This window comes from Equus przewalskii, chromosome 30, assembly GCF_037783145.1.
Source record: "Equus przewalskii isolate Varuska chromosome 30, EquPr2, whole genome shotgun sequence".
NCBI classification, from domain to species: Eukaryota; Metazoa; Chordata; class Mammalia; order Perissodactyla; family Equidae; genus Equus; species Equus przewalskii.
Window position 1 is genome coordinate 25992890 of NC_091860.1, and position 24883 is coordinate 26017772.

The window sequence follows — 24883 nt, forward strand, 5'->3', positions numbered from 1 at the left end:
TTTTTGTCTGCCTTTTTAATTATAGCCATTCTAGTAGGTATGAAGCAATATTTCCTTGTGGCTTTGATTTGTGTTTCTCTAGTGACTAATGATGTTGACCATCTTTTCATGTGCTTATTGTCCACTTGCATATCTTTTCTGGAGAACTATCTGTTCATACTCTTTGCCCATTTTTTAAGGTGGGTTATTTACCTTTTTATATATTCTAGAAAAAAGTCATATAAGTGTGTATATCTATATATAATTATATATATATCATATGTATACCATTATACCATTCTGTGAATTGTCCTTTCAGTTTCTGCTTGGTGTCCTTTGAAGTACAAACATTATTAATTTTGATGAAGTCTGGCTTATCTAGTTTTTATTTTGTTGTTTGTATCTTTTGTGTTGTATCTAAGACATCATTGCCTAATCTGAGTACTGAAGATTTCCACCTATTTTCTTCTATGAGTTTTAACTCTTACATTTAGGTCTATGATTTATTTAATTAACTTTTGTCTGTGGTATAAAGTAAGTATCAAAATTCATGTTTTGGCATGTGGATATCCAGTTATCCCAGGACTCTTTTTGAAAAAACTTCGTTCCTCATTTGTCATGACCACCTCATCAAAAATCAGTCAGTCATAAGTGTAAGGGATTATTTCTGGATCCTCAATTTTAGCACATTGATCTATTTGTCTGTCCTTAGGCCAGAACTGACTACTTTAGTTTGCAGAATGTTTTGAGATTGTGAAGGTTGAGTCGTCTTGAAATCGCGTATTTTTGAAAAGCTCCACTAATGATTCTTATGTGTAGCCAAGGGTAGAGTACCATGGGCCTTGGAAGACCTCTGATAGGTGTCGTTTATTTATGGAAGTGACTTTGGGCTCATGGAAAGACCTGAAGTTTTCAACTCTTCCCCAAAGCTGCTGCTTGGTGGCCAAGACAGCAGCACCTTTTCTCTCCAAAGGAGTGGCTCTCTTTGGACAATGTTCCTTTATTTATTCTGTTAACGTCAAAACTCCAGCTAAAACACAAAGCTCTTGAATATCCAGACCATAAGGTTTTAGCTTGGTTGAAGAGGACCTCTAAAACCCTGGACATTTCGCATAATAATTTGCATGTATCTGTAATTTCTAGGAAGAGGATCTTAAGTTTTTATCAGATTCTCCAAGGACTTTATAATCCTAAAAAAGAAGTCAACCCCTCTGGATAACCTTGGTCTTTCCACCCTATCAGAAAAATCCGAAAGCTAACTCAAGTGATGGTGAAGATTTGCAAGTGAGGGTTCTTTCTCTTGCTTCTTTAGAAGAGAGGAGATGCTCGTCTTGGGGAGAAATGTGCCAAGTAAACTCTGACCATCAACAACCCTGAGTACCTGCTACTACCTGTGTGCTGACCCCAACAGGGCTCACGAGGGAGCAAATAGAGCTCAGGAACTTCGTTCCTATTTCCAAGTTCTATGTCCAGCAGTGACCCTAGTAATTTTTAAGAAAGGACATAGTAAGTGAAACAGGCTTATTTTGCCATGAAGATCTTAACCCTGCCAAATTCGTCACGATGGTGGAGCATCCACCATCCCAGATGAGTTCAGTTTCCCTAATTTATGAAGCCCTTCTATCATTGCAATTATGTAACGCTGGAGAGTCAATTATAAACTGCAAACAATCCAGTCAAAGGTCTTACACAACGATAATCACCTAGATGTTTGAGACCTTCCTAGACTTTGGGCTCAATCCTTCTTCCTAGCTTTTCTCATTTCCCTTCTTCGGGAAGCAAAGATTCTTCCCTTCACAATTTTTATGTTCTCATGAATACGACAGAAAGATTCTAGGGTCTCCATTTGAAAAGGAAATACAGATATTTAGGTATTGTACAGAAGTGCCTGAAGTGTGGAAGTATAGAAGAAATTTCAGCCCAGGGTTGTCATGGTTTATTCATCTTATAGGAATAAAAAAGAAAAACATTCTCCAGTGGTAGACGGTATTAAGTGAAAAGGGATACTTAGGCAGTATTCTTCAGTGGCTTTTTTTCTGCCAACAGTGTTTTTGGATTGTTGAGAAAACAGGCAAATTGAGAAATCATAGAAATATTTCAACCTTGTGGGAAAAAAGAATGCACAGATTATTATACTTATACATCCAGCACGTTGTACGAAATCTGGATTTGCCCTTCACATCCTGGGGCCAGGATCCGACTGCCTCTTCCGCATCCCTGAACTCGTGGAAGGTAACCATGGATTAAAGAGGCCAGGGTGAGGGGGAAGCAGCCACTTCATCGTCATCCCATCCAATGGTCTACACTTCATTGAATCCATAAGACCTGCGATTTAATCGAAGTTTCTATGGCATTGACCCAGATATTCTGGTTCATAAAAATACTAAATCCTTTAATGAAACACAGAATTAAGTTAATATGATTTATGTCACCCATCACCCAGTGGGCTGATTCTTTGTAGTGATCTTGATTAAAAGAAGATTATGAAATAGCTGCAACCCTCACTCATTTGCATTCGGTTCAAAAGAAGTGGCCCAAATGGAACTAAACAGGCATTTAAGTACAAGGAAAAGATTCTTTTCATTTTATTAAGCATGAACATGAAACAACTTGCCAATAATTTGTACAACATTATTTTAGGACTAGAAAGAGAATTTGGCATGAAAAAAAATTCCAAACTGATCATGTTAATTATGTTTCCTCTAAACAAGGAAATTTAATAATTTCCATCCCCTAACACATCACTCTGAAATTCGGTACTTTAAATTATTCCTGTCTTATAGTGTTGAGCGGTGCATATTTTAAACGCATGTGGTTTTTTTTCCCTTGAAGGAAGGAAAAGGATAGAAACTAGCATTCATGTGGTGTCCCATGATATTTGCTTTATTATTATCCTCATTTTATGGATTAAAAAAATGGAAGCTGAGTGGGTCAAATTTTAACACTAAGAAGAAGTGAAATAGAAATTTAAATCTGTACCTGTCTCCAAGGCCCACGCCTTTCTCCCTCACCATTTTGCCTTCTCTGATTCTCTTTATACCTTGTGCAAAGACTATTTCATTTGAATAATATACTCTGCAGATCCAGAAGTGGTACATTGCACAGAAAATGCTAATCTAGTTAATATTCTATACTTTATTTCCTTCGACATGATTATGGATTTACTAATATCTCTCCCTACGAAATAGTGATATGTGTTTCCCTCAGGTCGAGCGAAGTATAATTTTCATGTGGTTACATAATTTCACGTATCGAATGAGAGTAAGCATCCAGGGAGTATCTGCAAATCACACCGTGATACTTGCAAATTGCTGATATGAACAGATGACTGGTTGGTAGCAACTGTTTACAGGAAGCCGACAGGTTTCTGTGCATTTATTTACTTAACCACATTTTCAGATGTGTGAAAAATAGCTGACATAAGAACCCTGAGAAATTATAGAAGAAATCCTAATAAAATATTAGAAGAAAGATCACACAGATTACTAGGCAAAAATGAGACAGTATGGTGATGAAGAAGATCAGGAAATGGAGAAGAAAGGGCAGAATGATTGGGCATGAGAACAAATCCTATAAATGTTCCAGGTGTGACCAGTCGACAAGCCACAATCAAAATGGAACAGCAACTCACAAGAAAGATAAGTCAAAGCTGTGACTTGCTATGAAGTTGGGCGTTACTCTAATACCGTGCATACCTCTCATTTCATCTGATACAAATGTTTTTCCTCCTGTTCAAAAGAAAACAGTTCGCTAAAAAGAAATATAAGTCTTTTGAATAATTATCAACATATTTCAGGGACTGACATTTGACACAATCTTCTTGTATCTTCCAAAACCTCTATTTACCTATACACATTTATGTGTGTTCTTTCAACAACAGTTCATTAATTGGACTTTGAAAAGTCTTTTATCTAAAAAAGATGATATTTCTAATTGTGTTTATAATGAACTAATAAAGCATGAATAAATACACAGATGCTAATATTACATTAATAATGATTAAGCTCTGCTATTATGATGTATGTTGTGATGAATTCTGCTATTGCAATAAATTCATTTTCAAATACAATGTTCCTGAGGGCAATTCACAAATGAGATCTATATTTTTCAATATGGTATTCCTGGAGCCAAATTTAGTGCCTAGCACATCAAAGTTACCAGTGATTATTTGTTGAATGAATGAAAGAATCAGACGAAAAGAGAAGTGACAAAGCCCAACATTGTAGCTTATGATTTTAAGAGCAAAAAGAACAAGATATTCACAAATAAGCACCCATGTCAATATTTACTTACCCTACATGAGCTTTGGACAGTGAAATGACTGCTTTCTTGAAGAAACTGATAAGTGCTGAGAAGGCAGTTAGGGAAGGTCAATGGCGAGACGCCAAGGTGTACACATCGGTTCCCATGTTAAGGTGACCGTGGCACCTGGTGGAACTCTTATATACAAAGGGTTGCATCATGACAGCTTTCTTGTAATTCCTCCAATGTCTGTTAAAATGGCGAAGACCTTTGTATAAAATTGTATTTCAGCAATTGTCACTAGAAAAACGATTATGAGGCATAAATCAATAATATTTATGGCTTACAAATGTAACCAAATTAAAGGTCTTTTATATTCAATGAAATCTAGGTCCAACAATGTAACAGCAGATGCTCTCAATAAAAACCTTTTATGCAAAGAATAGTTGCTTTAAATGACTTAATATCAATTTGAAAAGGCTCCTGAAATTTCGATATGAATTTAACATTAGCCTGTCATTTTACTACACACTGATGGACAAATGCCAGTGGATAAATATCATCTTCTACAAATGTGATGTTAAAATACAACGGCACATCCCCAAATGGTTCAAGAAATAGGAAATGTGTGCTTGATTATTTGGTAACGGCCATGGAGCACAAGGTCTCCCTTTGGCTCTTTGCTTTCGGCTCCTCACAGAGACTGTGTGTTAGCATCTTAGCTGGTGCAACAGGACTGCCCCGGGGATCGATTATTCCTATGGAGAGAATTCTGAGGCCAGTGAAGTTCAAGTGTTTTCCTACAGTTCGCAGAAGTAGGAGGAGAATGTTTTATCCCTCGACTTCCAAGCTTTTGTGCCCATCTGGAAATCATTGTGTTTTTCAGTATTTAATAAGAGGAGGGAAATGAGGTTTTTGTGACAATCCAGTAAAGGGATGGTGGCCTGGAGACAGCAGTAGGAGTGTGTGGATGAAAGAATAAGGGCAACTTAGAGTTTATGTTTTCTCTTATTTTATTTTATTGCGGAAAGAACACTTAACGTGATATTTACCCTCTGAACAAGTTTTTGCATGTACGAAACGTTATTGCTGACTATAGGAACCATGTTGTACAGCAGATTCCGGAGCTTATTCATCTTGCTTGACTGAAACTTTATGTCTGTTGATTAGCAAATCCCCATTTCTCCCTCCTCCAGCCACTGGCAACCACCATTCTACTCTTTGTTTCTATGAGCTGGACTATTTTAGATTCCTCATGTAAATAGAATCATGCAGTATTTGTCCTTCTGTGACTGGCTCATTTCACTTAGCTAATGTCCTCAAGGTCCATCCATGTTGTCACATATTGCAGAATTTCCTTCTTTTTAAAGGCTGAACATTATTCCGTTGTATGTACGGACCACATTTTCTTTATCCATTCATCTATGGATGGATATCCATTCATCTACGGCTGAACATTAAGGTTGTTTCCACATCTCGGCTATTGTGAGTAGTGCTGCAATGAGCATAAGAGTGCTAATATCTCCTTGCGATCTTGATTTCAATTCTGTTGGATGAATATCTAGAAGTGGAATAGCTGGATCATAGGGTAGTTCTATCTTTAACTTTTTGAGGAACCTCCATACTGTTTTCCATTGTGGCTGCACCACTTTGCATTCCTACCAGCAGCGTGCAAGGGTTCCATGGGGGTCTCTTCTTTACTTAGCCATGATGGTTCTAGGAAAATCTAACACAGCTTGTCTCCCCTGGACTGTGACTTTTGACCATTTCCCATAAAGTGCTTTCCCAACCTTAGAATCCCACAGGATGATAGGCGAGAATGATTTTTTTCCCCGAGTAGGCTGAAAGAGACCAGTGGTAGAGGAAGCAATGGAGCTCTTTCTTATCTACCTATTGGCAATGTGTAAATGTGGCAATGTGGCGATGGGTTTGGCATTGGCAATCAAAGATTGTTTATTGCATTAATAATGAGTTACACATACTTCTGGTGTGTGTATGAGGGGAGAGCAGTGTGAGGAAAGATAAAAAGGAGTAAGGCTATGTCCTGAGAGATACATAATCTGGAATAGTGGTGAACTTAGAGGTGGGTAGAGTGCTGGGGGCTGGGTGGGCCACACCAGAGGAAGGCTGGGCAGTTGAAAGATTGGTCAAGGAAACACTGGCCCTCTCTATAGGGAAAGACCGGCAGTACTCCTTAATAACTGCTGGTCAATAAATTCTTTCAACCATTATGACCTATCTGGGCTGGATTTGTCAACATCTTGTTTCTTTCTAATTAGCAATTTATTCACAAGAAAGGGAACGTGGCATTTTTCTTTTTCTCCATTGGTGGCAATTTTAAAAGGGAGAGACTTTCATGCCACTGTAAGGGATGTACGATCCCTTGAAAGTGTCTTTAAAACGTACTATTCCTGTTATCAATGAGCATGAACAGAAATAGAAAAGTTCTGATGCCCATCTCTAAAATTGTTCTGTGTTCATTCAACATGTAAGCCTGGTCTCTACAGCAGGGCACTGTGCACGGTAAACTTTTACTGACAGAAAGGAAGCTGTAAGTGCTACAGACGAATCAAATTGAGTCTTTGCTGCAGGGAATACTGATTCCTAATAAAACGTCAGTGTTGCTTAGCACTTCCATGACTAGCTTCACAACATGAAAGGGAGTTTCTCTTTTTTTGGACTAAAATTAGTAAACTCCACAAAACACACAATGACTAAAAATCCCCGATTTGTGAAACATATATACACAAGCCACATCCATCCTCATAGACGAGGGAAAGGGTGCTCGTGCGGGAGTTAGGAATCCTGAGTCCTTGTCCTGACCAAGCCCTGGCTTCAGATCGTTTGATTTTCTCCCCAGCAGTAGGAGCTGGGTGAGTTACTTCATCTCTCTCAGCCTCGCTTTTTTAAACCAGCAGGTGAAAATATTTGAGTTGCTGTATTTAAGTTCTCTTTCCGCTCCTGAGGTCCTCCCGTCTGTGCAGAATCAAGCACGCAGCCAATCTAAACCACTGAGCCGTGTGCATCCGGAAGCACCAGTAATCTGCACATTTCAGATGTATTTCATTGATGCACTGAGCAAAGTTTCCATGTGAATTTGTTGTTCATTTAGTAAGGATCCCAAACGAATCCTACAGAATCCAATTGTGGTAAACAAGTAATTGAAGCAGTATCAGCTGATAGAAAAGCAGCTCATGAGAGGGAGCACTCAGAAGCCCCTGAGCGGGTACAGAAGGGCATGTAGATGCTTGGGATTGTGGCTGGCTGTCATGCCTCTGCAGTCACCTCCAGCTACAATGAGGAAGGAAGATGCACAGAGAGCGGAGACAAGCACCAGCTTCCATTTCCACCGGGTTCGTTTTAGCAAGTGGTCCAGATGGAATTGATGTCGACTCTCTGAGGAAATTGACAAATGGTTCCGTGGGGAGGATGGAATCTAAAGAAACAGTTTTTCTTCCCTTCCCTCCTACCTTGGGACTGAGGGTTGAATTACTTCTCTGACTTGATTCACTGCGGCTGAGAAGCTGGTTAAAGAGCCCTCTGTCTAAATGTTTGTTTGATGTCCTTTTAGCTGTAAGACTGTAAGAAAGGACCCAGAGCTGCAGATATTTTCTTCTTATTGAAGTGCACATATTTCATTAAAGATGACATGGCATGTGCCCATTTGCTGGTGGAGGCACTCTGTCTTGTCTGTCTAAGCTGACAACATTCTCTGTGGCCGGCCCATCCGTATTTTATCCGTGATATATAGACCCCCATTCTAATTATGTTCTTCAAGAAAAAAGCTCACACATCCGACCCATAACATTGAGGGAATGTTCTCCTCCTGCGATGAAAAGTAGAAAGCTCCCTCCTATTTTCTAGCAGATCATAGCGTAGGCCAGCATCACCTGCCACGGCGTGGGAGACAAATCGCTGTGCTTTTGTAAGCAGCCTACAGCGGCTATGCACAGCAGTTATTAGAGGAAGAACCCAGCGCTTGGACTGACCAGAATGGGCACGGCCAGAGCTGGGCACCGGGAGCCAAAGGATCTGGCTTCCAATCCTAACTTCCCTATAAGGAAACAATGTTACCTTCTCTCTTTCAGCCTTGGTGTCCATATCTAGAGGTGATGATATTATTATGCACTCAACAGATTTCCTAGGAAGATTAAAAGAGGAATAACGATCTGAAAACTGTATAAATTGAAAAGAAGTAGTGAAAAGCTTTCTACTACTATTTTATCCTCGTGATGATTTAGCACTCCACTGGCTAATGTGATACAGTATTAATCATGCCTTTAAGTTTTTCTGTGTTTCATGATGCTCTGACACCTTGGGGCGTGTGGACTCGGGGAGGAGCTGCTCCTCCGTCCTTTAGCTAATTCCCAGAGACAGTAAGAGACTCGCCTATGTGTGTGCCTTTGATACGCAAACCAACCCATCGCAAGTCTACATCCCCACCTGCCTCCTTTGATCCGACTCCTGCAGTCAGGGCCACTATATCTGCCCTAAGTCACCCCAGAGCCAAGTACTGGATAGGTAGGGGCCACTCCTATACCCCAGAGCCTGCCAAAAACATCAAACCATCCATCCTAAACCTTCAGCTTCTTTACTCTGCCTTGCCCATTCCTTCCCGTGAAATAAAGCCTTTTGCCTCTGCTTCCCCTTGGCTTCCTCTGCCTCCTGGCTGGCCGTGGTGCTTCCCCGGGTGGCCCTGGGTGGTGTGCTGTGCCTTCTGTTTCTAGGTCTCTATGACTATATACTTCTTCCTTGTGACAGTCATTTCCATGTCTCTATATCTTAACATAGCTGATTAGAACAAATCCCAGATGCCCACATGGATACACTTTTGGAATGAGTGAATCCACGGGACAGAAAAGGCAATGGCTGTGAGTTTGGTGAAGACACTCAACTCTCCGGGCAACAGGGTTGGAGCAGGCGCAGATCAGTGCTGGCTTTCTGCTGCCTATTGGAGTCACCCAGGAGCTTTGAGAAACTGTGGATGCCTGGGCCCCTTCTCAGAGCAGGCATATCACCACCTCTTGGTGTGGCATTCTTTTCTTAAAACTCCTTCCAATGAGTTTAGTGCTCAGCCAGGACTGAGAAGCACTGGTGCGTTATCTGTGCATTTTTCTGAAACTTTAAAATATTTTCCTAAATAGACCCTGAGGGATCATGCAGGAAAAAAATATTTGAGAAAGATGAATTACATAAAGAAAGCTTCAAAATATTGGATCCTATAGGTGAGTCCCCGTTGGTGCAAAAGGAATATATTTACCATACTTTTGAAATGAAGTGGGAGGAGGCAAGGTTTCTCCCCATGTCCCAGCCGATCAGAAAACTGCCACACCCATCAAGTTAGGAGGGTGACATGCGATAATATGGCCTTTCGGGTTTTCACTTTAGCTCCGAGCTGTTTCCTGGCAGGATCAGCTCCAGTGATGTATAATTCAGTGTTTTGTATCCAGGCCCTGGAGGCTGCCGAAATAGTTTATATAATGATTTTACTCAGGAGGGAAAAATTAATTGCATCTTCTTCACCAGTTGCTCGGTGCTACAGCTTCCTTGGAACAAGCCAGAATTCCCCTTAGGAGACCCAATTTCAAGTTAATATATAGTAATGCTGTACATGGCTTTATTAATCTAGAGGCAGGTGGAGGTGGCAGGCGGCAGGCTGGAGATGAGCACTCTTCTCCGGCCGGTCCATGAGCCTGCTGTGTACTCTTGGCCACACTTTTCTTCAGGTTCCTTCCTTACACGCGGAACTGGAATAATCACATATGCCTCTTGGGCACAAATTATAAAAACGAATGAGATAATGTCTTTGGAGAGATTTGAGTTCCTTGGAGAGCATTACTGTAAAACAGACACACACACACACATTCAGGCACTTTGTCTCTCCATGTCCATTATCAATCTAACAAATGAAAAACTGTAACACACACACAGACACACACAAGTCGTAATTCTACCCCACCCATTATCTTTAAGAAAAAAGGCGGTTCTCCTCCGTGGAGCTGCTGGGAGAGTTAGTGCTAATGTCCTTGACAGGTTGCAATTAGAAAAGGATGTTTTACTTCCTGTAGCCAGTGCAGCTAGAACTCCGTGTGTTCTGCGGGAAGGACCCCATCTGGGGCTCAGGGAAGACCTCAGACGTGTTTTCCAGTGTTTGGACTCCATCAAATCCCTGTTGTGTATTCTTTTCCCTGCTAATCGCTGGGGTGTTTAATTGTTAAAGCCATATGTGTTTCAAGGGAAATTGAATCCATATGTTTCTGATTCATTTGCACTGAGCTCATCAAATCATTGTTTTATAAGAGCTGTTTGCTGTCCAGGAAGAATTCCCAAGTGCCTCTTTATACACCATTCTATGCTTTTCAACATCTTTAAAACAGGAAGCAAAACCCACTATCAATAGCCTACAATCACCTCTTCCTCCACCATAGCTTTCTAATAAGTTTCCCTTCTTGCAAGGGAGTCAGACAAGAAGATATTTTATAGACTTTCCCAAAGTGGGTTCCATAGAAACGACATGGTGGAGACTGAATTTACCAAAGTGAAGTAAGTTTCTTTCACTAATTTTTCAAGACTTTAAACAGGAAAATCCATGAAGGTGAAAAGTTTTCCTAAATCACTCATTCAACAAATATTTAGTGGGTACCTACTACATGCCTAGGCATAATTTTAGATGGTAGGCATGTTGCCATGAAAAGTTAGCCCGTCTTCACGAAATGTATATGCTATGGGGGATTTCCCAAACATATTTAAATCATGGGAACTAGTACTCTGGAAATCACTTCCAAGGAAATATTAGTTCATAGAAGGTACAAAATGTAAGGCCAGCTGACCTGAGTACTCCTGAGCATGTGCTCAGATTGGAAAATATGATGGCCATCTGCAATTATTTGTCTTAGGATACATGCTATGGGATAGAGAGGAAATAACCCATTAAACAAGGTCAGGTTATGATAAGTGCTATGAAGAAACTAAAGCAGTGGAGTTATGGGTGGGATGAGGGCTTATTTTCTATGTCATAAAGGAAGTGATGTTTGAGTAGTGTATTAGTCAGGGTTCTCCAGAGAAACATAACCAATCGGATTGATTGATTGACCAATATTTGTATGAGGAGATTTATTATAGGAATTGGCTCATGAGGATATGGAAGCCAAGAAGCCCCACGATGTGCCATCTACAAGCTGAAGAACCAGGAAAGCTGGTGGTATAAATCAGTGAGTCCAAAGACCTGACAACTAGGGTTGCCCATGTTTGAAGGTGGGAAAAAAATGGATGTTCCAGCTCAAGAAGGGAGAGAAAGAATTTGCCCTTGCTTCACCTTTTTGTTCCACTGGGGCTTCCAGTGGATTGGATGACGCCCACCCACAGTGGGGAGGATGATCTTCTTTACTCAACTTGCTGACTCAAATTTTAATCTCTTCCAGAAACATCCTCACAGACACACCCAGAAATAATGGTTTACCAGTTATCTGGGCATCCCCTAGCTCAGTCAAATTGACACATAAAGTCAACCATCACAAGTAGAGATAATTGAGTGAATGAGAGAGGGGAACTCGAGGGAAGATCTGGGAAGGGAGTGCGAATGTAATTGAGTTGGCAAATTTGTTTTTGCAATGAAATTACAGTTAAAGATAACTCGGTACTTACAACAGCTGAATGACAGCAGAGAAACTGGAAAGCATTTATGACTGTTACCAGCCAGACATAGGGAGGTGACCATTTTAATTTGCAATAACCTGGAACACGTGGGTCAGGTGGAATGAAGATGAGGAGTAGAGGGACAGCCTGATGAGAGAGACAGGCCAGGGGCATTCCTTTGGTCACTTCTGATTATAAGTGTTGCTAATTCCTAATGAAGAAATTAAGACTGTGTTATCAGGACCTGTGTGGGTGTGTTTATAGTATTGTAGAGGTCATCTTTTATCTAGAACCTTTCCCAATCAGGACAGCCTCTCCCCAACCTAGTGGCCTTCTTTTGTCACTATACGACTCAGACTGTCCAGTCAGAGTACATGTTCACCTGGTTCCAGTGACTGGTTCAAGAGAAGTCAAACAAAATTTGAGCTGGACCAATCAGATCTGAGAAATCTATTCCTCTCCTATGGCTAAATGCAAAGACCATGTGACCCAAAGCACCTGATATCAACCTTTGCCAGAACCAGGGGATAATGAAAGTTCTGGAATCTAGCCTTGCTTAAAGCCAGCACTGCTTCTGGACTTTTAATGATAAAAACCAACGTTCTCTTTTTTGGCTTCAGCTAGTTGACATCTTTTTCTTATCACTTCAACCATAAGAAGCCTAACAAAGTATAATTTAATTTAGCTACATGTTCTATACATATAATTCATTTCATAGGGTGGACAAATTCTATTCTTTCTTTGCTTCATGAAATTCCCAGTAGGGAGCTCCTTTCGGTGTTGTTAAAGTTTGGGACCTATACCAAGATGGAGTCAGGAGCCCAGACTGGAGAGATGTGGTCAAGTAGCAATCCTTCCAGAATGCTGCCTGAATACAACCTATCCTCATGTGATAATGCCATATTCTGTATCCAAATAATATTAATGAGATGGTGAATAAATGAATTAATGAGTTAACTCTCTGTGCACAGGATCCTCAGTCTGCTAAAATATTGTACCCCTTTCTACTACGATTAAAACTAGTGCACCTTTCCCTAAGTGTTTCCCTTTCTAGTGTTACTGAGCTGCCATCAGTTGGAGCATGGGGGAGGGAAATCCTTTCTGCTATAAAGCTATGCGAAGCCTGGGAAACAGAAGAGCTCAGAAACTTCCCACTGATGGTGCGTTCTGATCTCAGCTTTATCATGGGCTCTTTATATTTACCTTCGGTCACTTAAGAACATTCTCTCATTTCACTCTCACCTTATCCCTGTTTGCACAAAGACTTGTTTTTGTCTAATCTTAAAATGATGGTAATGTTGCCAAAAGGATATTACACGGAAGAGCCAATAAAAATGATTGAAATGCATTTTGAAATCATGAAAGCATCCTAAAATTGTTCGGCAGGAACTCCGTGAGGTTGTTTCTTGTTAATGGGAGGCTGCAGGTGAACCCGTGTCACCCAGAACAGCACAGCCCAGCCCAGCTCTCATGGCTTCAATGCCCACGTGGCTCATGATCTTAGATGAGACAATCTTTCTGAACCTCAATTAGTTCTAAATCCCATCCATTTAACTTAGTTAAAGGCAATTAAAATAAAAATTGTATAATTGCTAGCCTCTTGTAAATAAACATGATATTGATCCAAATGTTTAACAATGAAAGAAAGGGACTCTGTATGTTTGGATTCATCATTTATTCTCAGTGGTGGCACACAGTAGGCTCTCAGTAAATATTTGCTGACTAATGGTTAATTGATACATTGAATAAATACATGGATAACCAATCACCTATATAAGTACCCATTGACTAAGTTTCTCAAATCTTAGCAATGAAACTCAGAGTAAAGATCCTTGTGAAACACTGGCTATTTCCGAACAAACTCTGTTTCCTCCTCCAGTCAACTTTGCTGCATCTCTCCATCTGTGAGGGTTAATTTTACGTGTCACCTTGACTGAGCCGCGATGTGCCCAGATACTTGGTCAGACATCTTCTGGCTGTGTCTATGAGCGTTTTGGGAGGAGATTAGCATTTGAATCAGTGGACTCAGTAAGTCCATCTCCCCACGGTGGGTGGGCGTTATCCAGTCAGTTGAAGATCTGAATAAAACAAAAATGCTGAGCAGGAAGGAACTTCTCCTGCAGCAAATTTATCTCCTTTTTGTCCTCTGGACAAGGCTGGACTTTCTCTCCTCTTTTTCATACTCTTCCGTCCACTGGCAATGTCCATCTCCTATATCTGCCTAGGGAAAGCCTGCTCTTATTTCCAAGAGCTGAACAAAGTGTACCTCCTTATGAAGTCATTCTTGATTTCCCTCAATGACGTGTAGTCTACTACGTTTGAGGTGGGCCTTTTGCATTTTTAAAGTTACGTCAATGGTAAAACCAGAGAAGTTGGAAAACAAGTCCTTTGATCAAAGGATGCAAAATTAAATCAAGATCTTGAAGGAACCATGGGCTAATTCTTGACAGGTGGTACATAACTCACAGAGGCAATCAGTACATTGGGCAGCATGCCACCCTCTCCTTGATCTACTCCCCCCTGGTGGCTTTTACCTGGTAACCATTGTCATAGAGATTCCTGGATTCCACTATGAACGTACATTGATGTGGCCTTGGCGTCTCAGAGCCCTCTCGAAACAGCTCATTGTGCTCTCCCTTCCTAATTCCAGCATGAAGAATAAAACAAATAGATCAAGTTAATAGCCAGCTCTTAGTGCAGAAACTCATTAATTTGGAGCTATGGCTGGAGAAGGAAGCAGGAAGCTCCATCCCCTTTTCTCCAACCTTGGTTCCTCAGTGAGATACTCTCTCAGTGGAAACATTGTCCAAAATAGTTATGCCTGGTGGTAAATAAGAGGCAATGGCTCATCCAGCTTCTGGGTTGACCGAGCCAAGTGTCCTGTTGAGAGAGGCGAGGTGTGGTGATCAGAATGGGTCTGAGGGCATCATTCAGGCGGAAGGACAGAGAAAAGCCAGTTGCAGTAGCCTCTTCGTATAATGGTGGCTAACCCATTTTATCAACCTTTTATCCTTTCTCTGCTGTTGAAACAAGGGATCGGTGGCTCCCTGAGGCATCTCTCCAAGCTTACATCATTAGAAAAGTGAGGTAATTCCTACTTGTTTAATTTACTCGTAATGCTCAATTCCTAATTGCTTCAACTCCTTTAGCTCAAGAAAGCACAAATTGAACTAATCTCCCAAACTGCATGCTGCGAGGCACAGATATTTCCAGTGCAATTACTCAAAACCACACCTGATAAACAGTGTAAGCTTCACTCTCATGTCAGGTAAGACCATCATGACAGCATTCTCTAGAAAATATCCCCCATCACAGAATATTGCTCCTCTTTTCACACTGAACATATTCCACCTCATGTTATTTCTGTGTATCATAGTTTCACTGCTACACCATATTTTTACTACTAATTCTGTCTTTCTTAAAAATTGTGAATTCACAGACTATCCTAGCTTCCCCCCTGCCAGCACCTCACACTGTTTCTGTCCTGTAATAATACTGGTTGACATTTACTGAGCTTTTTTTTTCTCATGCGTTAGGCATTGTTCTAGACACTCTATCTCTGTGAACACGTTTAATCTTCTCTATAACCCTTAAAGAGAGATACAATGATCATCCACAGTCTACAGAGGAGGAAACTGAAGAACAGAGAGATTTACTTTGCCCACTCAAATTAAAAAAAAAAAAAAGAAAATAGTTTCAACTCAAACAATTTGATTTCACAACCCATTTTCTAAGATAATATGCAATATTGCCTTTCTAGTAGGTTCTCTTTAAAATAAATTTTTATTGAACAAGTGTTATTGAATGGACTAAATCAAATTAAGGGAGGAGTGCTTTCTCAATAGATACCAATAATTGACTTGTGGAGGAATTCTGCCTGGTATATGGAGAGAATAAATCAGCAGTATTTTTACACGGCCTTCAGCCTTTATTTGTGCTAGTTAAACCAGTGAGTCACTTGTTCCCAGGGCTTTACTTTCAGACAAATCCCCATATATATTCTCTCTTAATCGAGCTAAAAAGGTCTAACCAGTGAAGAGTTAAAGAAGAGCCCAGGTGACAGTTGCTTGATGATAAAAAAGCTCTTCCACCCAGGGAAACCCGCTCTAAACTGAGCTTTAATAATTAATTTAATAATGGGTGATAGAGATGTGGGTACAAAGAGTGTGAATATGCTCTTGTTGGGTTTTCTACTTTCTCTAATGCTGTTTGATAGCTGGTGTGACAAATTACATAGATGCAGTAGTCACGGAAAAAGGAAAAAGAAATGCCATTGTGACAACACTGACAATTACCAGATCCCATCATGTGGAGCCTGTCGCCAGACATATTATCCCATGAAAATACAAATTTTATCTGTGCACTGTTTGAACTCCAGGATTTCACCCCATTGAACACACTCAATGGGGCCAAAGGAGCCATTTGCAATTCTGATAGGAATCAGAGCAGAAGAGGGTCTGGACCGAAGGGGCAGTCCCTGTCTCCACTTTTTCTGAGCGTGTTTGCTGTGTGAGGCTCGGCTCTTTAATCCTGCTGGGATCTTGGTTAGGATGGCCCAGTTCATAGTTGGTGTGACCTGAGCACACATCAAAAGGAAACCAGTAGACCAGAAAGCCCTGTTCAGGAGCTGCGGGCAGGCCAGTGGAGAGGTTGTACATCCACTCATCTGGCGAATGGGAAGAGATAAGTGTCTGTTTGCAGGCGGGTGACATGCTTCCTTCTTACCAGAAATGTGGCTTCTTGTTTAAGCAGGTTTAAAACTCCAGCTGTGTTTGTAATCCTCTAAGGGAATGTGATTTTAGAAACACTTGATATTCTTAAAACAAGTCATTTAATTATAAAAGGGCATCCATGTTTGAAAAGCTTTCTTTACAAAAATACTCAGGGTACACTTTCCATAACTGGAGTTTTCCGTCGGGCGTTTGATTTACAAAACCTGATTCACTGTCTGAATTTCACAAGTCCACAGAATGCATACAGTGAAAAAGAAATAAATGCTAACTTTAAGTGTATTTCATAAATAAGACTGAGTTTTCTGTACCTTGGTAAGTGTGGAACTTTCATTTCAAGACTTGCTTGGGACAGGTCCCTAAATGAAATTGACCCTAAGTGAATTGAAGTCTGTCAGACTTCAGTGACAATTCAGAAAGCAGGGCACTTAGTCATCTGGAATTTAAGAGACTCATTTTTAATTTCAACACAATACGCACAGCACTAAAATCTGCATGATATTAGATTTATTTGAATAATAAAATTGTAAGTGATTATAATGAACAATGAATAAGAGTTACCATTAATAATTACAGCTATTACTAAATTGGTTTTTATCACTGCCCACCTCACATTTACACCTAATATAAAAATATGATAAGGTTAGATTTGAAGAGGCAAGTAATAATGATAATAACATAGCAAAATCCTTGAAGGATCTCATTATACCATAGAGTGTAGATATCTTGCTGGTCAAATAATAGCCATCATGTGCATATTAACATATAGGGCACCATTTTCTCCAATCTAGAGAGAGTCTGACATGAAGGTGTTCACTCTCTCCTCTCCTACCAAAATCCCAAAGGTATTTTCCTAGTTTCAAAATAATAATTAAAATCTCATTTGGGGGACCTAGACGTGTAGCTATACGTACAAGGGTATTTCCCGCAACAAAATTGTTGTAATAGCCCTTGCCCTCAAAAAAAGAAGAAGAAAGAAAAGGAAAAGAAAGCCGACAGAAATGTTCATCAGTAGATTAAAGGTTGAATAAACGAGTGTGTTTATACTTTAGGATACAGTGTACTTATTTAAAAAGAATGATTTAAAAAAGAATAAGTTGGAGCTGTATGTATTAATTGAAAAGGATGCATATCATATTTTTTAAGTAAAAATATGAGAAAGTTTCACAGTAAATATTATATGATACAGCCCAATGGGGTTCCAAACGAAGAAAAAGAAAGAAGAGAAGAAAAAAAAGAATGGAGGGAGGAAGAGAGAAGGAAGGAGGGAGGGAAGAAGGATGGGAAGGAAAAAAGAAAGGAGGAAAAGACAGAGGAAGGAAGGAGAAGGAGGGAGAGGGTATCCTCTATGTTCGTATGAGCACGGAAAAATCATGGGAGCACATTGAGAACTGTTAACGTTATTCTGGAGATGGAAATTGTAGAGGAAAAGACTTAACCAACCATTTCTTTATAAACCTCTGCTTTGTTTTACTCATTGCACAAGTTTTTATTATTTTGTGATATTTAAGAATTTTAAAGAAGTAAAAAAAACACCAAACCAAAAACAAACAATAAAAACTTGTCTGTTTCCTTGACTCTCCAGTGCCCCATTTCCTAAGATGAGAAAGGATATAATGTAACTATTTTATTTTTCTGTGTATCCTTAACAGATACAAATTTAAAAAAACCAACAACAACCAAGCACACCATTGGTTTGGAACCTCAGAAAAGAAAAATATTTCCTTTATAGGCAATTACTTTCTATTCATTGAATATCTAGTTTTCAATGAGGGGCACTTATAATACTTAATATTTATATCATTTTTCATTATTTACAAAGTTCTTTCATGTTTAATTTAATATTCAGAGCAAAAACCTCAGGATTACTTCAGATGAAAGAGCAAGTGCCTATGATCCTCCCCCAGTTCTGCCATCAATAAAAATTAAACTTTCATTTGAATCTATGAGGTTTAGAATTATGCAGTGCTCCTTCTACTGAAGAGAAGATAGATTTCTTGTAGCAATTCTGTATGAAGAATGCATTTACAAAATATGTAAAACCACCCTAAGTATTAAATTCTACAAATAACAGAAGTAGTAATAGCGTATGATTCGTCCTTGGTGTAAGCAACCTACTGAAAGCAAAGTGTTTCCAGTTGTTCTGCAGGCTTTAGAAATGGCGATAATTAAAGTCTGGGGCTCATAACGCAAATGTCATCAGTTGACTGGGTCATGATAACGGTTCACCGTTCTTAATACAGTTTGGTACAAATGACATTTCTGGATTCAAGGCTACAGTGTTAATAGATGGCACTAGGCTGTTGCAGTTCACTTTTCCAATTATGGTGGACTCTTTCAGGAAAAACAAAGACATTTTAGATAGGAAAATGGCAATAGAATACTTGATTCTGTTAGAATAGGAAATACATCGTCCCAGTTCTTATATTTTGGGTAAAGAGAAAAAAGTGTATTATCGTGCTTTCTACTGTTATTGGTGGTCTTGCCTCATGCTTGCAATGATTGAAGTGGGTAGATGGGTGGGTTGGAAGGTTGTTATAATGTTATTTTGTTGTAGGTGAAACAGAAGCAAAAAGCTACCTTGGATGCACGTTATTCAGCAGGATGGTAGGAGTGAAACCCCGTTTTCCCGACTTAACTCACACTATGCTGTGTTCCCCTAATTAAAACACTCAGATTGGTCTTGTTCATGGCCTTATTCCCAGGGCTCAGCACAGAGAATGGCTCAAAATCAAATTCCATAAACATCTGCTGAATAAATGAATGAATGGAACAAGAAAATGTTCTGGCTCAAACGCCTTCCACTCACCAGCCTGAGCATCTGATCTTACATGTGGAATACTGTCGTCTAGAAAGGCGGCTTTGTGCAGACAAATAGTAACTTGGGTAGGTCATGTCTAGGTTCGCTGACATTCCAAGCTGAGGTATCTTCTTTGTTTCCTTAATTGTATGTATGTGTCCAATATCCTTAAGTGGAAATGACTTAACTTTGGAACGGGAGGTTAGAAAAATCCCCTCTCCTCCCCAATTTAAATCATTTCCAAATCACATCCACCTCAGTTTAGCGGGAACTAAAAGTCAAACTTTCACTTTGATGTCAGAAGGAAAGTTGATGATGAATCTCTGTGGTTGAGTTTTCAGATAGTGTTCTGGGAAGCCTTCTTCCCTCCTGCCTTTCCTCTCCCCACCATAGCGTTGATGGGTAATCCGCATTGGGTTTAACCATCTTTGTTTCTTACTCATTCAAACCAACGACCAGTAGCACATATCTGCAGGTCCCTGAGCAAGAGTAAGGAAGTCTAGAATGCAGCAAAAACACTTCCAGGCCGGCGTGGAACCCTAAGCCGTGGTCTCAGTAGCCCTGTCTCTGAATCTCCAGGGCTAAATGGTCTCCGATCTACGCTGTACTTAGACTTGCACAAGAATCTAAAGATAAAAAAAGAGGTCTCTCCTTCAAGTTATTTATATTCTAATGAGATCTAGATGGGGTTAGGAGCAGGCCTGGAAATGGGCATTGTTTTGTGTGTATACTACAACACAGCAACATTTATAGGCTTACTATGTAATTTTGGGCAAGTAATATTAAAAAAAAAGATGGAGGACAATGAACTACCATGACACACCTTTTAGAAAGGCCAAAATTTGGAACACTGACAACAGCAAATGCTGGCAAGGATGTGGAACTTTCATACATCACTGGTGGGAGTACAAAATGGTACAGCCACTTTGGAAGACCATTTGGCAGTGTCTCGCAAAACTCAACAGACTCTTACCATACGTTCCAGGAATCTCGCTCCTTGGTATTTGTACAAAGGAGTTAAAAACTTACATCCATACAAAAACCAGTACATCAATGTTTGTAGCAGCTTTATTCATAATTACCAAAATTTGGAAGCAACCAAGATTTCCTTCAGTAGGTGAATGGATAAATAAACTGTGGTACATCAGACAATGGAATATTATTCAGTGCTAAAAAAATGAGCTATCAAGCCATGGAAAGGCATGGAAGAACCTTAAATGCATATTATTAAGTGAAAGAAGCCAATCTGAAAAGGCTACTGGGAGATAATAGAAAATATATATATTGGTCTCTGCCTCTGATTCCTGACACAGAGTTCCTGAAACCCTTGTAAATTCCTAAGCAAAAAGAACACTAGAAGCATCTCTTGTTATAATCAGGAGACTCTGGGTGGTCTCCTGGATGGCTCCTGGATGAGGCCTGGTCACCAGAAAGACCAAGCCATGAGTAGAAGCTTGGAATTTTTAGCCTCACCCTCCGCTTCTCTAGAGAGGGGCTGGAAATGGAGTCAATAATTAATCATGCCTACATGAGAAAGCTTCCACAAAATCCCAAAGGTGCAGAGTTCAGACAGCTTCCAGGCTGGCAAACACATCCGCAGCGAGAGGGCGAGGCACCCCAACTCCTCGGGGACAGAAGCTCCTGAGCCTGGCATCCTCTCGGACTTCTCCCTGTGTGTCTCTTCATCTGGCTATTTATCTGTATCCTTTATCATATCCTTTGATAGGATAAACTGGTAAACCTAAGTGTTTCCTTGAGTTGTGAGCCACTCCAGCAAGTTAATCGAACACGAGGAGGGAATCACTGGAACCTCTGATCTACAGCCCGTTGGTCAGAAGCACAGGTGATAACCTGAGCTTGCTAGTGGCATCTGAAGTGGGGATGGGAGGACGGCCTGGTGGGACTGAGCTACCTCTGGGTAGATGGTGTCAGAACTGAGTCAAATTGTAGGACACCCACTGGTGTCGGAGACTTGCTTGTTGTTGTGGGGGAATACTACCACACATTTGGTCACCAGAAATGTCAGAAGTGAAGTGTTGTCTGTGAAGGTAAAGGAGACACATAGGAGAGACACACACAGTAGGGAAGAACTGGGTTTTCCCTACATAGGAAGGAAAAAGCTGAGTTTTTCCATGATAGCTACATGCTGTAGGATTCCAACCATATAACATTCTGGAAAAGGCAAAACTATGGAACAGTAAAAAGATCAATGATTGCCGGGGGCTGGAGAGGACGGATGAGCAGGTGGAGCACAGGGCATTTTGAGGGCAGTGAAACTACTTTGTAGGATACTATAATGATGGATACATGTCATTACACATTTGTCCAAATCCATAGGATGTACAACACGAAGAGAGAACCCTGATGGAAACTGTGGACTTTGGGTGATGATGACATGTCAATGTTGGTCCATTAATCATACTAAATGTACCACTCTGGGAAGGATTTTGATAATGGGGAAGGCTGTATGTGTGGGGCCTGGGGTATATTAGAAATCTCTGTACCTTGCTCTCAATTTTGCTGTGACCCTAAAATTGCTCTAAAAAAAAATAAAGTCTTGGAACTGGCCCGGTGGGGTAGTGGTTAGGTCTGTGCGCTCTGCTTCAGAAGCCTGGGGTTTGCAGGTTCAGATCATGGGCTTGGACCTAGCACCACTTGTCAAGCCATGCTGTGGCAGTGTCCCACATAAAATAGAGCAAGATTGGCACAGATGTTAGCTCAGTGACAATCTTTCTCAAGCAAAAAGAGCAAGATTGGCAACAGACTTTAGCTCAGGGCCAATCTTTCTCACAAAAAAAAAAAAAAGAGAAAAAAAGGAAAAAGAAGTTTTAATTTACCAAAAAAAAGGTTTATCTTACAGGCCAGAAAGTAAAAAGTGCTCAGAAAACAAAAGGGAGCCAATCTGAAGAAACTCCCAATGGCCAAACCAGGATCAATTAGAGCAACAAAATAAAGTAGCATTAGATTATAAGCTAAAGTATAAAAAATTCCATGAATCTATACTGATACAAATATATTACTGAATAAATAGAGGAGAAGAGATAAATCCTCCTGACAGAAGAATTCCAGATAATTCACGTAGATAATCTTCCGTGTAGGAGGTGAGACTGAGTCCCTGTCCTCCTTCTTGGGAGTGAGCCGCTCTCAGTGACTTGCTTCCAAACAGCAGAGCATGAAATGGGGGAAAAAGTAACTTGACAGTGGAGGAACCTGGCACAAATGACCTTGGCCAGCTGATCGAGGTCAACATCTTCTGTGATGAACCATCTTAATAGCATGTACCCTTGATATGATGTGATGAGAATGGTACCTCACCTCTGTGGTCTTCCTCCCCCAAACCCAGAACCGCAGGCTAATCAAGAGAAGAATATCAGACAAATCAAAACTGAGGGACATTCTATAATACGCTTGACCAACATTGCTCAAAATGGCCGAGGTCATTGGAAACAAGGAAAGTCTGAGAACTTGTCACGTACTAGAGGAGACTAAGGAGATATGACAGCTAAAGGCGGTGTGGTATCCTGGATGGGATCCTGGAATAGAAGAACGACATTGGGAAAACATTGGTGAAATCCAGATCAAGTGCGGAAGTTAGTTAATAACAATGTACCCCTGTTGGTTTCTTAGTTCTGACAAATGTATCATAGTAACGTAGATGTTAAAGATAGAGGAGATTGGGTGAGAAGTGCATGGGAACTCAGTACTATCTTGCAACTTTTTTAAAAACTAAAAGTATTCTAAAATTTAACAGACTTATGAAAAGACGAAGGATATTAATGTTGAACATCTAATCTAACCCAATTTCCTCCTTTGTGAAGATAAGAAAAATGGGACCCAGAGACGTTGGCCAAGTTCACACTTTGATGATTTCATAACTATGCATACCCAAGGTGCCCACTTCCCCAAACTCTTTCCTATACAGGAAAAATAAGATAAAGCCTGTTAAAGAGTTTTCAGATTTAAGAATATAGCTTACTTACTATTGTTAGCTTTATACACTTCGAGAGAAACTGACGTGCAAAATTATAACATACATGGGTCAGCGAATGCTAATCTACTCGTTAACTGCTTCTTTGTTTTATTAAAGAATTCACCCAAGTTCCTTTAATAGCAAGCTTCTGTATTGAACTAGTAAATTATTTACTCACTTTCCTAGATGCAGCTAATTTTTTACAAGTAATTTATGCCCAGACTATTGCTCTAAAAATAAGCTCTTTCTAGATTTAGAGTTGCAACCCTATTTCCCTTTTTAAATATTTGTCATTTAAAGGTAGCAAGTTATGTGAAATGTTTTAAGAGTATATTAAAACTTCAAACAAATAGACATTATTATTGAGCAAAGGACTTTTATCTTTTAATGACTAATCTTTCATTTTGTGCATAGTGAAAATCTCCAATGCTAGTCCAGGATTTACACTTTTTAGTGAAATGTCTTATCTAACCCAAATCTGCAGCCTAAGCTATAGAAACTTAGAAAACAGAGAATTATTGTGGAAACATAATTAATTGAGGCCTTTAATTGTATATGTTGGTAAAATCCATGATCTGAACTCATTTGAGTAACAACAAATTTAAATGGATCCCCTGGTGAAAAAATAGTAAAACATGATGCTCACAGGGTCATTTCACGTAAGACAATAGAAATATTTAGCTGACACCAATTTTTTAATCACTCCCCCTTCCCCTTGGTTATTAGGAAGTATCTTTTATCTTTGCAGCCGTTAAGCAATTCCATTTGACTTTAGTGTTTGTAGCAAAATGTGACCAGGGCAGGGCTAACAGAAGGTTTCTTAGTCAGCTGTCTGCCTGTTTTTAATATTCTACTTCTTCCTGGGGTTTCTCCTGTAAAAAACACAAGCCATCCATTGCTCACCCTGGCACCACATGTTCACATAGCTTTTAAAAGTGAATATAATCTTTTCTCAGACTCTTAGAACTGGGTCAGTGGAAAGGCACACATAAGAGAGAAGATGTCTGCATTGTCTGCCATAATATTCAGACAAGAGCAGTCCACACTCTGTTTCAACGTACCTGTGCCTGGGACCCGCCAGGCGGGGTGGCCCATTCTGTTTGATTGATGATCGTGTGTGTGTGTGTGTGTGTGTGTGTGTGTGTGTGTGTGAGGAAATTTCACCCTGAGCTAACATCCATTGTCAACCCTCCTCATTTTTTTTTTGCTTGAGGAAGTTTAGCCCTGAGCTAACATCTGTACCAATCTTCCTCTACCTTTGTATATGGGACGCCTCCACAGCATGGCTGACGAGTGGAGTAGGTCTGTACCTGGGATCCGAACCTGTGAACCTGGACTGCCAAAGCAGAGCACATGGAACTTTAACCACTCAGCCATAGGGTGGCCCCTAGATGATTTTTTAAAAGAAAGTTCTTCCTTGCATTGAAACAAAATCTTTTACGCTAGTGGTCTAGCTGCTTTTTTCTCAAACAAGAAAGGCAAGGAAGACAACATTCTTATATCAATCTTAGAGAAAGGAAATGTGTC